Source organism: Oryzias melastigma, linkage group LG11 (genome assembly GCF_002922805.2).
Source record: "Oryzias melastigma strain HK-1 linkage group LG11, ASM292280v2, whole genome shotgun sequence".
NCBI lineage: Eukaryota > Metazoa > Chordata > Actinopteri > Beloniformes > Adrianichthyidae > Oryzias > Oryzias melastigma.
Genome location: NC_050522.1, coordinates 26,540,836 through 26,546,459, shown reverse-complemented (window position 1 = coordinate 26,546,459; position 5,624 = coordinate 26,540,836).

Here is a 5,624-nt window from a genome sequence, read left to right as displayed (position 1 = left end):
CGAGTAGATCCATGAACGTCTTTGTTTTCCTGGTCTGACCTGGAATCTGGATCAGAACCAGATATTGCTGCCATTTTTGTTGCACCTCTAGTAGGTAGGGCGGTGAGGAGCTATAAGCTAGTGGGAGAAAGTGTAAATACATGTGTCAAAGTCGAGGCCCGGGGGCCGGATCCGGCCCTCCGGGTAATTCTATCCGGCCCTCCAGGTCATTTTATTGTTATTAATGACCCGATGTTATCTTGAGCTCATTTCTAACTTGTATAATTTTGATAAAATATATTTTTCTGAAGAGTAAAATATTGAAAGTTATTTAAAGTTTAAGTTGATTTATTCTGGAACAATATTCCTGCATTTTTATTATTCATGATTATGTTTAAAAGTTACGGTTTTAGAGTTTTAAAAATTGGCATTCTGCAGCTTTTTGGACTATTTTGGCATTTATTAAGATTTTCTAGGCTATTTTGGAGTTTAGTGGCTACATCAGCTACATGCTAGCTGTTTTCCAATTTTTTTTTTATTTATTTTTTTTCACGTTTTTTAGGGTACTTTGGCATTTAGCTAATATTTTACCTGGCAGTCAACTTCAGCATCTTCAGTGTCCATATCAAGCTTCCAGCATTCACTTTAGCATCATCAAAGGTAATCCTATATATCTAGTTCATAATTATGTTAAAAAGTTACAGTTTTAAAAATGTAGTTTTAGAGTGTTGAATAAATGTTTATCCTGTTCGACCTCAGGTGTGTTTTGGATTTTCTCCTCTTGTGTGATTGAGTTTGACACCTCTGGTGTAAACAGAGGGATTAGGGGAAATGAGGGCAGACCTACTTGGCCCCAATAGTCCCGCCCACATCTCTGAGTTGAATTTCTGATGAACCCCTGCTGCTCTGCAGAAACTGCCCCAGAAAACTACATTGTTTTAGATTTTGGATAAAAACAGGATCATCAAAATGAAAAGACGAGAATTCTTTAAAAGAATATGAGAAGAGGATCCGAGTGGGACTCCACTCCTCTACCGCAGACCCAAACATGCTGCAGGTTTCTGGGTTGTTCAGCCCATCCATTCGTGGACATGTGACCGCGGCCAGTAACTCGAAATAAAAGCTGTGTCACACTTCTGCCATGTACGATTTAGGGACATTACAAAAATGAAAATTGGAAAAAGGAAAAAGTTTATTGAAAATATTGTTGTAAATCAAGTAATTTAAAAAAGGGAAACTTACTAAAAAAAGAATTCATGGCGATTACAACAATTGAGATTTTGAGGTTCGTGTCTCTTCCACTGTATTCACGATGAATGTCGATACTGGTATCTATCTGTGATCGTGGTATCAGATCTGTGATCGTGGTATCAGATCTGTGATCGTGGTATCAGATCTGTGATCGTGGTATCAGATCTGTGATCGTGGTATCTATCTGTGATCGTGGTATCTATCTGTGATCGTGGTATCAGATCTGTGCTCAGGATCGTCCAGCACTAACGTGACCTTAAGGTCATTCCATCACACGTTTATCCTATACTGCTCGGGTCTCACCATGTACTGTTTCAGGTTTGGATGTAGCTGTCCAAAGTGTGGCATTAGGGACAGACTACGGTCCGTTCTCTGCTCAGACAGGAAGCAGCTGGTCTCTGACTCCACGTCCTGGTTTCACTTCTACTCTATTCCACCACCAACTCTACTGCCAAACTGGACTGACGGATTTGGATCCGTTTTTCCAGTACTTTGCTGCATTGATTCAGCTTTTATTCTGGGCTCCTGGTTCTGCAGAGAATGTTAATCCCATCCTGATCGGCGTCGATAACATTTTGAAAGCTTTCCATTATGAGTGCTGAGGATCCTGCAGGCCTGGAGTGAGGATCTGGTCCGGTCCCGGTCCGCCGTGCTGCTGGAGGCGAACCCGGTCGTTTCTGTCTCAGATTGTATTTAGATGAGCTGGTTTGGGGTTTTCTGTGGTGTGTTTGGTATCTCAGCGAGGGTTTTATTTGTGTCGGTGTCATGTGGTCGGCGCTCACACGAGAGCCGTGCTGAGCGGCGGGAAAGGTTGACGTCTGCGAGCGTGTGAACTCCAAACGTCTAGAAGGGTCAGCGTGGGGAGATACGAGACTGAACGTGTCCAGGAGGGAGGAGGAGGACGGCCTCCGACCTGACCGCACTGACACACTCTGGCTGCTTTCTCTGTGCTCTGTGGTCGCTCGTGCACACATATATACTTAAGCGCTCGCTGGCGATGAGGACATACTTGGCGTTTGTTGATTTGGGAGTCCATGGATGCCCACAAATCCAGCCGTCTGCCTTTCTACCATCTGTTTGTTGAACCTGTGTGCACATCTGTGCGTGCACGTGTGTATTTACTGCAGTCCTCATTTCCAGCTGTTGTTCCAGCAGGCAGGATATCGCCGCGTCCCCGCGCTCCTTCATCATGTGTGGCGTCTGCCAACCATTACCGAGCGCAAACGCCGTCATTACACATAAATGTTCAAAGGTGCGACGTTTGGACCCTCCAGAGACCCCCCCACCCCCCTGCTGCCACTCTCCCCACAATTGGATGTTGACTCTTGCCCAACGCGAGTAGAAATAGCCCTGCTAACAGGCGGTGTGGGCACGCCGTGTTTTCGGAGCCTCGGCGAGTGCTGACTGGGCCTGAAGCAGTTATTTATACCGAGGGAGTTTGGACGGAGCGCAGCAGAGATGGGGGAGAAATCTCCCTCCTCACAGGACATTTGTGTGACAATTCAGTCTCCGATGTGTCCGTTTGGGAGGAATGTGGGCGTGTTTCTACAGAACCATGTTCCTGTTTGTGTGTTTAGTCGGGCTGGGAACCTCAGAGGAACTCGATCGGATCTCGACATGCCAAAGATTCCAATAATCAGTAGAACTATTCTCAAAACAAATGTCTTTTATTTTCTTCAAAACCTTTTTTAGAACCATTTAAAACACAAAATGTGAATTTAACACAATATCCAATATTAGAAAAAATAAACAATAAAGACTGTAAAATAATTACATACATTGTAAGGTTACTAATAAACAAAGCTCTAGTTCAGAACTAAAATGTATATCAAATGGTCTTTTTACTTCAAAGAGCAATAAATATGGAAATACAAATTCAAAATTCTGCATTTTATTTCATTTTACATTTTATGCCAAATAATTTATTACTACTGAGGCAAACTATTAATGTTCAGCCTGTTTATATTATGATCTTTGTTGTTTATGGTGCTGGTGCCCAGATTCATTTCTTTACTTCTTTTTAATAACATTTCCTGAACTTAACTTTGATAAATAACACGTTAACCCTTTGTGCTATCCTAGACATGTTTACAATAAAAGAAGGGTCATCTGGAAAAAGCCTAAATTAGCCCAAACAGCTAACATGTAGCCGAAATATTAACTAAACTCCAAAATAGCCTAAAAAATCTGAATAAATACCAAAATAGTCTAAAAAGCTGCAGAATGACAAATTTTAAACCTTAAAAACTGTAACTTTTTAACTTAATTCTGAATAATAAAAAGGCAGGAATATTATTCCAGAATAAATCAACTTAAACCTTAAATAACTTTCAATATTTTACTCTCCATAAAAACATATTTTGTCAAAATCATACAAGTTAGAAATGAGATCAAGATAACATCGGGTCATTAATAACAATAAAATGATCTGGAGGGCCGGATCCGGCCCCCGGGCCTTGACTTACATTTCACTGTCATGGTAACGTGAAGCGGCCCCTGGTGGATGTTTTTGGTATTGTTTTAAGAAACCGGTTCAGGGACACACAGGACCGGTAATCGTTCGTGAGTTGAAATATTGTGATAGTTCGCCAAAAGGATATTTTAAGCTCCAGTTTTTAGTCTCCTCTCCTCCAGAAACCAGATTTTCCTTTGGAGCAGCAGGCAGTGACCCCTGTGACCCCCACACACCACCACCACCCTGGAGAGGAGCTGGCGGCGAGGAGCTGAGGTTCGGGTGGAGAACGTCAGTCACACTGCTAAACACAAACACAAACAGGAACGCGGGGACTTCCCGCTCCGCCTCATGACGGCGTCATGCCACCAAGTGCAAAGTGGCGAGCGGAGGACGGCGAGCGGAATGGACCCGGCTGAGGTCGGCCCTGCAGACAAACCCCGTGTTGCGTGCTGAAGTATGCGCTCTAATCGCTGTCCTCACGTTGCCCTCCGCAGAGACGTGCTTCCAGTGAAGTCAAACAAAGGCCGGCGGGGAAACCGCACAAACATATCTGCATACGCTCCCAGCTCGCTCCGGAGCGGCTCCGAACGCCGCGTGGAAAATGGATCCCAATAATTGCATCTGCAGCCTAATTAAGATAACAGCGTTTCCATTTGCTCTGATCAGTCACACATATAAAACAAATCTTCCGGGGGTGCAGAGATCTGGCGGATAAACAGGCCGGCTTGTGCCGCGCATGAATGTAAACACCGTAAATTACAGCGGTTCCATCTGGGAGCATTAAGAGGCTGTAATGAATGGAGTCCTGCTGCAGCCACAAGTGGAGGGTGGAGGTGGGCGGCATCTGGGGAGCAGATACGAGTGTGGTCGTGTCAGAGGCTGCAGAGAGGAGCCAGCACAGCCTCCGTGCACGGTCCGGGTGAACCAAAACCAGGGTTTTTGGGTCATCTGGACCCATGGAGGGTCGTAGAGGCACTGCATCCAGTCCAGCTCTGGAGATGCTGGAGTCTTTATGTAACGTGAAGAGTGATGTGACAAAAACACAGACAACTCAAGACACCTGCAGGAAACCTTTACATCTGCATCTGAAGGAGCTGCAGGGGGTTCCAGGAGGGGAGTGGATACGAACCTGTCAGAAACACGCAAACACACAAACACATACACACACATACACACACAAACATGCAAACACACATACACACAAACACAGCGAGCCAAAGGCTGCTCCCACTACCTCCTGAACTGAACTACCAACTGAATAGTGCGAGCCTGTATGGAGAAATGGCATCTGCTGATTTTGAAGCAGCTTGAAAATATCCTGACTTTTTAATCCACACCCAGCAGCCAATCAGAATCAAGTATTCACTTGGACTGTGGTATAATAAACGTGTCCAAAGCATAATCAGAAGTTGATGATTATGGATCGTAACGGACCTTCTTGGGCCCCGGGGGTGGGGTGGGAGGTATATATTTGGTGTATTCGCAGATGTCCCTAATCCCCCACGAATGGGGGGTGGGGGGGGGGTGTTACTGTCCTTCCTATAAGAACGGCAGGTTATTGTGTAGACCGACTTTGGAGTCTCTCCAGGTCGTCAGCAGGACCGCAGCCCCCCGTCCTAACTGGACCTCCCTGGCGTCCCCCAGAGCCGGACCGGATGCAGTGTGAGCCCGGGGTACGGTGTGTCTCACCCCGGGCTTCCACCTTTTTGAAAGGATCCTCACAACCAAATCTGAGTCCCTGGTTGATCCAGCGGTTTAGCCTTTAACGAGTTCAATCGCCAGGTTTTGTTTGTGGAGCCCAAAAAGTGTCTTAAAAACTCCAACACCAACACATGACCGTGAGGGTTTCAACCAAACCCGCGTTTACATGCGTTTAAAGCAGGGGTCTCAAACTCGCGGCCCGCGGGCCATTTGCGGCCCGCAGGATGATGATTTGCGG